General features: G+C 45.4%; 2 long non-coding RNA genes across 3 annotated transcripts in view; one reads left to right on the top strand and one right to left on the bottom strand.

Annotated features, from left to right (window-relative positions):
- Positions 1-1,500: 1,500 nt before the first annotated feature.
- On the top strand, positions 1,501-3,191 carry LOC310663634. Its single transcript, XR_014504552.1, has 2 exons — positions 1,501-1,540; positions 1,878-3,191. It is a non-coding gene; the product is annotated as an uncharacterized lncRNA (long non-coding RNA).
- The window catches only part of LOC310663629, a 75,831-nt gene continuing 66,180 nt past the window's right edge, over positions 2,770-12,420 (bottom strand). The window contains exons 4-5 of one of the 2 annotated variants that reach the window (XR_014504548.1): positions 11,083-11,181; positions 2,770-3,622 (exon numbers count right to left, since the gene is read on the bottom strand). This is a non-coding gene — a long non-coding RNA (uncharacterized lncRNA). The remainder of the gene's footprint in view (positions 3,623-11,082; positions 11,182-12,420) is intronic. The other variant, XR_014504547.1, reaches the window with a different exon arrangement.

Genomic DNA, 12,420 nt, shown 5'->3' on the forward strand with positions numbered 1-12,420 from the left:
GGGTTGGGCACCCACTATAGAACCACAAGCTGATCTAAAGTGAGTTGAAACTTTGGCACGACTGCCGTACAAATATATGGTAAAAAAGAAGAAGAAACTGGGCCTCCCCAAATCCATGTTTGGTTGAAAGATGGGTCCTAAGTTTGAAAAAGCTGGAGGCTACTAGTATACTGACCTAGATGGACGAAAGATCTAACTTGAGCTAAGGAAGAATTGGTGTTTTCTCCCTCTCTTTCTCTCTGCCTGTCACCAGCCTCTTTTCCTGTCACACAGTAGTAAATTGAGTGATGGGGGAGGACTCCTGTCCTTTGCAAGGAAAAAGGTGGGGCAGGAAATGACATTCTTGTTAGACTGGGCTAGTCCCACCCGTTTCCCCTGGGGCACCCAAAGGTTTAAGGAACGGCATTCTGTGAGACACAACGGGGGAAAGTTTCACTGCGTTTGCTGGCAACATTGCAATATGGCTTCCTGTGAAGAGGTGTCATGTCAATGCATGGATTTCCTCGTGGCACTACCTCCCCCCCCCCCAGTCTTCCCAATCTGAAGCAAGTTTTAGCACCCACTATGTCAGAATTCCCTTGAGCAAAAGATGAATTCTCCTTGGATGCTATAAATGCAATCACAACATGGACCCATCTTAGACAGAGGGAAAAGAAGGCAGCAAGGACTTTTGAAGGATAAGGAGCAGATGCTTGTTTGACTGCTCTAGTGCCATAGCTGTGAAAAGGGATGAGAAGAAAGATACTGCTGAATCAGCTAGAGAGAGAGAGAGAGAGAGAGAGAGAGAGAGAGAGAGAGAGAGTTCTGATTCTCTTTTTCCGCATGTCCCCCCCCCCCCTTCTCCCACTGCAGAGTCAGCACCAGCTGCAGTTAAGTTCACCTTCATGCATTGCTTAGGAAATCAGAATCCAGCCCTGGTTTCTGATTTTCCTGCCATCTATCAAGCGGTCTATCTACAGCATCACCATATTTGCACTCCACCCCATCTATTCTTCCAGGGGTCCACAATCATCACCTATTGCAAGAGAGCGCCCCCTGTTTCAGTGAGTAGCCCTTCACTTCTGGGAGTCGCTTCTGTGCCAAAGGAGAGTTAGGGATGAGGTGTCGTCTCCAAGCCAGAAGGCTGTGGAAGGAAGTGATACATCCCAGCACTGTATGCAATCCTACAAATTAATGCTTTACAAATAACATGTTTCTGGTCCACTTGACCTCATCGAGCTAAAGAAACACTGTAGTGACAGATAGCCTACACTTCTGTTTCCCATTTGGCAGATGCCAGTTTGGTGGCAGGACCACTGTGGAGGTAGAGGGAGCTCTACTTGGGGTGTAGGGATTTGGTCTCGCTCTCTCTGGCCACCCTAATAGAACCAGAGAATCATAGAGTTGGAAGAGAACCCCGGGGGGTCATCTAGATCAAGTAGTTGTTGTTAGCCGCCCTGAGCCCAGCTTCGGCTGGGGAGGGCGGGATATAAATAAAATTATTATTATTATTATTAGTTGTTATGCAGGAATCTCAACTAAAGCATCCATGACAGATGTTGTTGTTGTTTAGTCATTTAGTCGTGTCCGACTCTTCGTGACCCCATGGACCAGAGCATGCCAGGCACTTCTGTCTTCCACTGCCTCCCGCAGTGCTGGTAGCTTCGAGAACACTGTCCAACCATCTCATCCTCTGTCGTCCCCTTCTCCTTGTGCCCTCCATCTTTCCCAACATCAGGGTCTTTTCCAGGGAGTCCTCTCTTCTCATGAGGTGGCCAAAGTATTGGAGTCTCAGCTTCAGGATCTGTCCTTCCAGTGAGCACTCAGGGCTGATTTCCTTCAGAATGGATAGGTTTGATCTTCTTGCAGTCCATGGGACTCTCAAGAGTCTCCTCCAGCACCATAATTCTGCTTAAAAACCTCCAAGGAAGACACCAGGTGTGTTCTGACCAAGTCAGAACAGAGCACAACTATTACTTCCCTTGATCAGGACACCATAGTTCTGTTGCTGCAGCCTAGAATAACATTAACTTTTTTTTTGCTGCTGTATTATACTACTGACTCATGTTAAGCTTGTTGTCTACTAAGACCCCAAGCTCATTTCACGTGTACTGCTGGCAAGTCAGGTGTCCCCCATCTTATATTGGTGCAGCTGGTTTTTCCTGCCTAAGTGTAGAACCTGGCCTTTGTCCCTGCTGAAGTTCATTCTGTTAGTTTTGGCCCAGTTGTCCAATCTGTTAAGGTCACCTTGAATCCCTATTCTGTCTTCTGCAGCATTGGCTACTGCTCTCAGTTTGGTATCATCTGCAAATTTGATGAGCATCCCCTCAATTCCTCCACCCAAGACGTTTATAAAAGAGGTTGATCAACAATAGGCCCTGGACAGAACCCTCTGGCACTCCACTTGTCACTTTTTCCAGGATGATCAGGAACCATTAGTAAGCACTCTTTGGGTTTGGTTAGCAAACCAGCTACAAATCCACTTAATACTCGCCCAGCCCACATTTTACAAGCTTCTCTGCAAGAATATCATGGGGGAATTTGTCAAAAGCCATACTGAAATCAAGCTAAACTACATCCACAGCATTCCCCTGATCTACCAGGCTTGTAACTCCATAAAAAAAGAAAAAAAGAAATGAGATTCATCTTGCATGACCTGTTTTTGAGAAACCCATGCTGAGTCTTAGTAATGATAGCATCTTTTTCTAAGTGCTCACAGACCAACTGTTTCTTCCCTGGTACTGATGTCAAGTTACCTGGGTCGGTAGTTACCAGTGTCTTCTCCCCCCCCCCCCCTTTCTGAAGATAGGTACAACATTTGGCCGCCTCCAGTCTGCAGTTGGGTTGTACCAATCTTAGCCCTAAATCTATAATTTGCAAATTAGGGGGAGGGAAGAGAAGGCACTCACTCCTCAACCTTCCATTAATCCCATAATAAGTCCCACCCCATTATTTCCAGTTGTCCAATGCACTCAATCATTGCTGCCCTTGTCAAGCTATATTGAGTTTGGGAACCTTTCATATGTTGTTGTTGTTGTGATATTTATTTATTTATTTATTTATTTATTTACTGGTATTTATTTACTTATTTATTTGCAAGGGGAGGGAAGCTCTGGAAATACAAGCAGTTGCTCAGATAGCAGAAAGCAGATGGGGCAACTTTCAGGACTGCTGCCACTCATGTCCCTCCCTACTAGGGCCTCAGGTGTTTTTTTTTAAATAACTGGACTGTTGTGAGCCAAGCTTCCATAGCAATACCAGATCAGGGAGGTGGTGGGTCCATAAATGTAGAGATTTAACAAAAACGGCAACTCAGAATGCAGGAAGGAAGGAATACGAAGGATGGCTTCTGATTCCAAAGTGCAAATAAAGAGAGGGAAGCAGAGTGTGTGGCTCAGAGGTTCGGTCAGGTCAGCAGCAATAGCCATAGCCAAGCAGCAACATAGGTGCAGTGATGATGGCTTCTTGCAGGAGGACAGCTTTGCAGCTAACGGTTGTAGGGTGTCAGTCTCCTCTTTTTTCCATTTTCCAAATAGATTTGATAGGCATGGAAATCTGCTTGACCTAGGACCCACACTTTTTCCTTTGCAACTGGACATCTAGTCTCCGTGGGGCTGGGGCTGTGCAATAAATAAATAATAGCCTGAAATGGGAGGCAGAGAGAGAGAGACGGGGTGTGAGGAATTTATAGAGGTCATGGGGCAACTGCAAGCAAAGTTGCCAACTTTCCACGTGGTCACTGTAGTAGTGCTTTTAACAGCAGTTTGATATACAGACTTTAGCAGGTGATGGTGTCAAGTCTCCAGGTTGTGAAAAGCATTATTTGCTCATTTTTGCAAATCAGGTTGATGCTCAAGGCATGAGAGCAAGCCAGCCAATGGTGCAGCAAGGTTGTAGACAGGAAAACAAAGCAGGCCCAGGCTGGCTTATGGGCCCTCAGGTTTCCTGACATAGGTCACCATCAGGCAAAGCAGATATTGAACCATCCTCTTCACAAAATTTGTGCAGAGGTTCTATGACGTCGCCATCAAGTTGTTACCCCGGTCTTCCCATTGCAGTTTTCCACCACTGCTCTTACAATTCAGAAACAAATGTAATGAATGCAACACTCACCAACTTAACTTCTTACCGCTCAACCCTATGCATGTTTCCTCAAAAGTAAGTCCCACTAAGTTCAGTTGGAATTACTTCCCTAGTAAGTAGGCTTAGAATTTAAGCCCATTGCACTCAATTAGACTTATTTCTGAGCAGACTTCTAACATTATTATTATTATTATTATTATTATTATTATTATTATTCCGCCCTTCATCAGAAGATGGCAGGGTGGTTCACAACATAAAAATACAAAATGAGAACACAAATTACATTAAAAAAACCCAAGACAGACTGATAACCCCCCCCCTCCCACAAACACATTTAAAAGGACACAGAAAGTTAATCAGCCCAAGACTTGGTTAACAGAACTGTACTATAAATCAAATCTGAATAAATGTGCATATAAGGGAATGGGCTGCATCCAATTAGTCATATTCAGAGATGACCCACTGAAATTAATGGGCATTACTAACATAGGTCCATTAAGTTCAGTGGGTTTACTCTGACTAGAACCTAGTTGGATACAACCTAATACAAACTCTGTTTTTACATGGGGCAGCTTTTTTTTAGTCAATCAAAATGTTTTAATTGAGTTTACCTGATTGATTGATTCAGCATTGCAGCCCTAGTTATAAGCATGTTATTTAAAAGTAACACACTTGAACTTACGGAGTAGGGAGGGGAGGAATGCTGCTCCCTACACCTCCTCCCAAAGTATTATTTGATAAAATATCCCCCGTTCAGGATACTCAGTTTTCTAAGGGGTTATGGTGGCTGTTGTTTTTAATGCTACCAATCATACATCTCAAGACAATTCACGAAAAGCAAACCCATGACTAAGTGTCTAAAGCAGAACCATGACAACATACAGAATCCATACATGGGCAGTTTGAACGCAGGATCATATGACAGCAAGGAAAACTGAAGCACAATCCAATGTATGTTTACCCGGAAGGAAGTCCCACTATGTTCAGTGAGGGCATACCCCCGGGTATGTCTGCATTGGATTGCAGCATAAGGCATGTTTTTTGTCTTTTTAAAAAAGTATTGCAGGGTGTGAGTGGACTTCTCACACATCAAGAAAGTGCCAGTGGACTAGGAATCATGGCCCCAGCAACTATTGTTCCATTCTGTATGGGTAACCACCTGTGTCTTCATCCATTGCAGTACAAGAGGCAAAACGCTCCAGTAGGAGACCCTGTCCCAATGCGGGGAAAACTTCAGCTATGCATTTCTTGAGTGTCACAAAGCTCTTAAAGACACAGGAGTTTGTCCACTAAAATTAAGGCAACTGTCAGCTTCTCGGTAATCTCTGTCCCACTTCACATGAATTTCACACGGATGGCTGAGATGATCGCCTAAGGTGAAGTTGTTCGCTCCTCACTGCAAAATCACCTTTGCATCATTCAGACAACACACACTTTATTTATTATAAAGGATTTATACGTCACCTTTCTGATACCGATGTATTATTACTCAAGGCGGCATCACTTGGGTTCTTTTGACGGGTGACTCAACCAGCCAGCCACCCCACCCTGATTGAATGTGTGTACCAAATCCATTGGGGGGTAAACATTGCTCTGAGATGATAGGAAAGGTGTATCAATCTTGTCTGGTATCGAATGGCTCGTTCCCACAGGCACGCGAACCCTTGCAGTCATCAAAGGATAGACTTGCCCTCTACACTTCTCCATCAATCCAAGTTGATATGTGTTCCTCTCCCTGTGAGCTGAGGCTGTTCTGGGGGAGGAAGGGAAACCATAGAGAAAATGTAGCAAATTCCCTTTAGGTAAGGTTGGTGGGCCTGCCTCTGAGACGCTTTCTGTGCCTTTAAGAGTAGAAAAAGCCACACCCGGTAAGAATTTCTCTCCCATGCAAGCCTTGAAGGTACAAGTGGATTCTGAGTCTAGATCTGGCAGCCCTGCATGTGGGGCTCTCTGTTGAACAAACAGTCATGCTAGAAACCAGAAAGAGTTGAGAGCAGCGAGGGAAAACGTTTTGCTTTTACCGTTTTAAGTAATCTGCCATCTTTGGGGAGGGCAGAGCTTTCTCCTGTGGCTTTCACAGGTGCATGAGGACAAACAAAAACTCAACAGGTGAAGCCTTCGCCATCACTGTGAAAAGCTGCACCTGTTCAACTTCCGCCCACCACGGAGTGGTTAGAAGTGCAAGAGCCCCACAGGAGAGGGGGCGAGGGGTGGCATATTTAATAGTGTCGTGATGAATTTTGGTACTGAAAGCATTAAAACATCTCTAAGCCTTGCTTCCTTCCCCCCTGTGCATGGATACAAACAACCCTTGGGATGGAAGAAGTCATATAAGGGCTAAAAGCCATCTTGTACATTTACACAGACAAAGGAGAATGGGAATAGGGGCATTTTGTCAGCAGCATTAAAGCTAGAAGAAGCGTTTTGGAATAAACAGGCGTATATCGATATGTGTGGCACACTCAAAGGCAAAGTACTAGTTTTTATACCAATTAAATCATTTTCTTTCCCTCTTGTGAAAGCTCTCTGCCACACCTGGGCAGAGGAAGTGGAAATATTCTGGTGGCGCTTACAAGACTTAAATTTGCACACACAGAGAGACATCTTGGAAGCAGCTGAGTATTTTATTCTCTATAAGCGTCTAAGGTTAAATATGGAATGCAACTTTTGAAACACGGGGAGGGGAGTGCCTGCCACGGTGAGAAAAGTGGATCCTGTGGTCATGGAGGCAGAATTGGTGCAGCTGGTCTGGAGAGGTGGCACTGATTCTATTTTCTTAGGCTGCATCCTAGAATTTTGGGGTGAATGGGGTTGGGGGGGAAGGGGAACCTAAGGGGAGGGGGAGGGGATTAATTAACCAACAAAGGAACCTTTTTTTAAAGAAAGAAAAAAATAATTAATTACAAGAAAATTGTTATTAATGGTTATTAATGATTATTATTATTATTATTATTATTATTATTATTATGGTTAATAAAAATGTCCCGACCCCAGTACTCCTTGCTATGGAGGAGGGACTGGGCCAAAAAAACAATCCATTATTTACTCTGTAATATAATGTAAATAAGACTTCAATAAACTTTATTTCAAACAAAAATATCTCTTCTTCATGACCATAGAAACAGAGTTCCCTGTGAGATAGGATCTAGATAGATTGATAGGTATCAGAGTATAGATTAGGTAAAGGTAAAGGTACCCCTGCCCGTACGGGCCAGTCTTGACAGACTCTAGGGTTGTGCGCCCATCTCACTCAAAGAGGCCAAGGGCCAGCGTTGCCCAGAGACACTTCCAGGTCACGTGGCCAGCGTGACATCACTGCTCTGGCGAGCCAGAGCCGCACACGGAAACGCCGTTTACCTTCCCGCTAGTAAGCGGTCCCTATTTATCTACTTGCACCCAGGGGTGCTTTCGAACTGCTAGGTTGGCAGGCACTGGGACCGAACAGCGGGAGCGCACCCCGCCGCGGGGATTCGAACCGCCAACCTTTCGATCGGCAAGCCCTAGGCACTGAGGCTTTAACCCACAGCGCCACCCGTGTCCCTAGAGTATAGATTAGGCTACTATAAAACTCATATTATGAGCTGCAATGATTCCTTCCTCACCAGGCAGGGATGGGACTCTGGGAGAGACTGCCTGAATTCCTTGAGAGCCACTGCCACTTTGCATAGACACTTCTGAGCTAAATGGACCAGTAGTTCAATTCATTAAAACCTAGCTTCCTTTCCAGCTGTAAGAGGGGGATCACTCTGTGTGTGCTCAGAGGCACTATCATCTTTATTATTATTGCTTCGCACGTTTTAGGGCTGAGGTGGAAGGACCCCCTGGCTGTCTGAGAAAAGGGAACAATAAAGTGATGGGCATTGTGATGGAGCGACAGGATCCAAGCTGGGATAGCTCAGTCAGTAAAGCAAGAGACTCCTAATTTCAAGGTTGTGGGTTCAAGCCTCATGTTGGGCAAAAGGTTCCTGCATTGCAGGGGGTTGGGCTAGATGACCCTGGTGGTCCTTCCAACTCTACAGTTGATCTCAAGTGTCCCCAGGGAGTAGAGTGCAAGAAGGTTCAAGGAGCCACTGTAGTGTAGTGGTTAGAGTAGCCTGGAGACCAGAGTTCAAATCTCTACTCAGCCATGAAGCTCACTGGCACCTGAGTGAAGATGGACCAGAGGGCCAGGCTGGAAGGCAGGAGAACTCTGGATCTTTCCCCATGCCTTATGGGTGCATTTCCCTGTGACTCCATTTCCCCAGTCTCCACCAGGAACCAGCGATGTCAATATAAGAGAGCTAATGGGCTACACTAACCTGAGAAAGGAAGGGACAGCCTAGCGATAAGAGCACCCTCCTCCTCCTGGCAAATACGGAATGGGTTAATGGTCACCATGGCAATGAGCTGGGAATATGGTACCTTGGATGCACACGTGGCAACGGAGGAACTGGCAGAAACTGTGCCGCATAGAGGAGACGGGAGGGGGGAATGGAGGGGGATTGTGGAATCGGGAAGGATGCAATGAATGTGGAATGTGCAGGGAGAGATCAGGGAGAGTGAGGATTCACTTTGATGAGGGAAGAGAAATAATAGGAGGAGGAAACGCAGGAGCAGCTGGTGCAGGCAGCTGAATAAAGCAAATGTGTGAGATTTTGGGGTACAGGATCAGTGGCGGCGGGGAGAGTTCTGGAGAAGGGGAAAGAGATGAAAAGAAAAGGCTAGGAGGAGGTGGGTAGATTGCGGGAACAACGACTGCTGCTAATAGGAGGAGGAAATCAGATGCAGGGGGGGGCGTGGAGAAAAGGGAAAGGAGGAAAAACAAGCTGGGGCTGCAGAAAAGGGGGAAAATGCGGCAAGAGGAATAGGAGGAACACGGGGGGGGGGGGGGAGAGAAGTCTGGGAGACCAAAAGGAGTGGGGGCAGGAGGGAACGATGGGGATGGTTGCATCAAAAGCATCCAGGGTTCTGCAGGGGGGAAGATTTTTGTCAGTGAATGTGGGGGAAATGGATCAGAGGAGCAAGGAAGGAGAATCTCTGCTGGGATGGGAGGGGGGATCAATTAAACAGGAACTGAGAAAGAAAAGAGCATGAGTCTAGTTAGCAATATTTTTTGCCGGAGGGAGAGATAGAATCTAGGCAGAATTAACTACAGAGAAGTGGGGAGGGTGGGAGAGCAGATACGGGGGAAGACATTAGGGCGACAGGATGTGGGGGAGGAAATTAGAGGAAGAAAAGGAAGAGGAGGAGGAGGGCAAAGAGAAGAATAAATCTCCTGTCTGAGAGATTGGAGGTGGGGAGGAAGACTGAGTGGGCGCAGGTGGAAGGGAAGTCACGGAACAAAGAAGGGATAAGGTTGGGGTTGCGGGAAGGCCACCAGTGGAAGATGTGGGACCGAAGGGAGCTACTGGGAGGGTTGCAGGAGAAATCAGATTCAGTTACCACTTAAAAGCAAACTTACTTAATTTGCTCTTTCTGAAACAATATGTGAAACAAAACTAAGCCACCCATCAAAATCCACATTTCTCCGAATTTTGCAAAGCAGCTCTCCATAGAAGTAACGTGCACATAGGCTATGGCCTAGGGTACAAATGTGCTTATAAATGCATGTATTAGTGAAAGCAACCTACAGAAATGCATGATGTCAGGGGAAATTGCTTTGCAAAAAATGGGTATACCAGGCAAAATTGCATACAGAAAGATGCACATTAGGACAATTCACACTGAGAAGTTGATGAATTTTCATGGGGACGTTGAAAAAACAAAATGCAGATAGATGTAGAAATTTAGAGAACAGAACTTAAGACTGGAAAACTTGCCATGGTGCAAAGGCAGTTAATACTTTTTTTATTTTTTTAAAAAAATGTATACTGGTTAATCACAGTTGTCTCTAAGCAGTGTACAGGAGACCCGATGCAGTAAGTCTAAAAATGAGTTACAACCATAAAATCAGAATTCAGTTTAAAAGTTTGTCTACAATATGTGCCAGAGGTTCAACAGGGAGGTGGACATAAGAAGAACCCTACTGGATCAGGCCAATGGTCCATCTAAGTCCAGCATCCTGCGCGCACAGTGGCCAACCAGATGCCTGTGGAAAGCCCACAAGCAGGATATAAATGCAACAGTGCATTATTCCCACTTGCAATTCCCAGAAGCTGGTGTTCAGAGGCATGCCACATCCAACAATGAATTTCAAAAGAAGGCAGTTGTTTGTAGTCATGTGCTGAAGAGTTGTTGTTGTGTGTTTTACCACTTAGCTACAATCAGCCAAGAAGCTGGAGAAGCAAGACCATGGTAAACATGTTCTAATGTTACAGCCGACCCCCTTCCTGTTTGGTGCTATGCAAATTTACAGGAGGTTATGACCTACAATGTAAATAGATGACTGTAATTGCCCAGTGAGAAATGGAAGCATACAGTGGATGCAGAGCTGAGCATGTGCTTTCGAACTGCTAACCTAGCAGTTCGAAAGCACGACAAACTGCAAGTAGATAAATAGGTACCGCTCTGGCGGGAAGGTAAACGGCATTTCCGTGCGCTGCTCTGGTTCACCAGAAGCGGCTTAGTCATGCTGGCCACATGACCCGGAAGCTGTACGCCGGCTCCCTCGGCCAATAAAGCGAGATGAGCGCCGCAACCCCAGAGTAGGTCACGACTGGACCTAATGGTCAGGGGTCCCTTTACATTTACCTTTATGACCTACGATGTAAATAGATGACTGTAGTTGCCCAGTGAGAAATAGAGGCATACAGTGGATGCAGAGTTGAGGAAATAGGTTGGAGAGTGCTTGGGAAATAGGTATGGAAGCTTGGGAAAGGTTCCACAGCGAAATTAAAGGGATGCAAAGAAGACTAGAGAAAAGTGGAGGTTCAGTGGATGTGTAATTGTGCCTGGGGAACAGGAAGAGCTGTTGAAGAAATGCAAGAAAAGGAAGAGATCAGAATCATGAAGACACTATTGGGTCAAAAGGATTAAAATGGTTCATGGCTCACATTTTGCAGAAGGACCCTCACAACAGTTTTATCTCCACTACAAACTTACATTGGTTTTTAATTGCCAAGAAACCCAGGAATTGAAGTTTGGTGATCATGCTGAGATCAACACATGGAATTACAATTCCGAGAATTTCTTATGCTTTTCCTAGAGGAAGAGGAAATAACATAAATCAAGATAAGGGTGCAGTCCTATGCACGCTTATCTAAGAGAAAACCTCACAGAACAAAGCGGGATCTCCTTCTGAGTAAACATCACACTGCGTGGTCACCTCCAAACTGTCACTATCTTGATGGAGGGATTCAGCTGCATAGCAAAAAGTTAGGTTTGCCCAAATAAAGTGGATTTTGGAACAACAAATCCACTTTTTTAAAAAATCAAATATTTTGCAGTTAGGAAAGTGACAGAGAAATGCGCTAAAAAGCGTGGGTTAATGATTGATGGAGCGGAAGGAATGCAACCTCTGTGCAAATAAATCAGAATTAATGTCTGTTGTTGACTATCCTCCCCACAAATAAATCAGAACAAATGCTCATTGAAGACAGGGCATACTGGGTATGCTTTAACAAGCAAATTAGGATGGATGCGCAATAAATAGGCCATCTGGAGCAGCTTCATATCTATAGTGTACGCATACTTTTGAATGTGGGGGAAATGGAAATGTTTATTGGATATTCATCCTCATTTGTTTGCATGAAGTTGGAGGGGGCAGCAATATGACTCTGGCGGTTGGTTGAGCATTAGTTGGGCTTCCCCTATTCGGTAGCTTTATCTTGTTCAGAGTCTAGCATCCCAAGAATCTCACTAGGGTGGAACCCCAGAGAGCCCATCAAAGCTGGCAACTCATCATTTGTATTTGAGGAGCTCAGTCCATAAGAATAGAATAGGATCAAATCTGTGCCTATGTACATATATTTCCTTTTTGTTGTCATGAGTTATTATTTCTTACAAGGGCCGCTATCCCAGCAGACAATGCCAAACTTTCACAAGACTGACGGGTGACGGATGCTGCATTCAGGGCTTTGACTGAACGAATTGACTTGTCCTCTATTGACATGTTTTGTGATCCACATTGCCATCAACCCCTGTTGCTTTGACGCAGCGTTGTCAGAGAGGGAAATGTGCCGTTCCCAGACTGATGAGCGCTGACATTCAAAACAGGTTGTGGGGCTGAACCCTCCCTCAAATAAAGCCGAGGAGGAGAGAAGACAGGGAGTTCTTCACAACAATCTAAGAATCACCCCCCCCTCCCTTCAACTCCTCCTGCAAGCCTAGACTTCTGGGTGGGAGAGAGGTGGAGTTGTGAGCACTGGCATCTGCTGAACAGAGAGATACAGCATTCTGCATTGGCATGGCAACCGGGGCAGGGAGGGGGGAGAAGGGAGG

The sequence above is a fragment of the Podarcis tiliguerta genome, assembly GCF_965153285.1.
Source record: "Podarcis tiliguerta genome assembly, chromosome: 13".
NCBI lineage: Eukaryota > Metazoa > Chordata > Lepidosauria > Squamata > Lacertidae > Podarcis > Podarcis tiliguerta.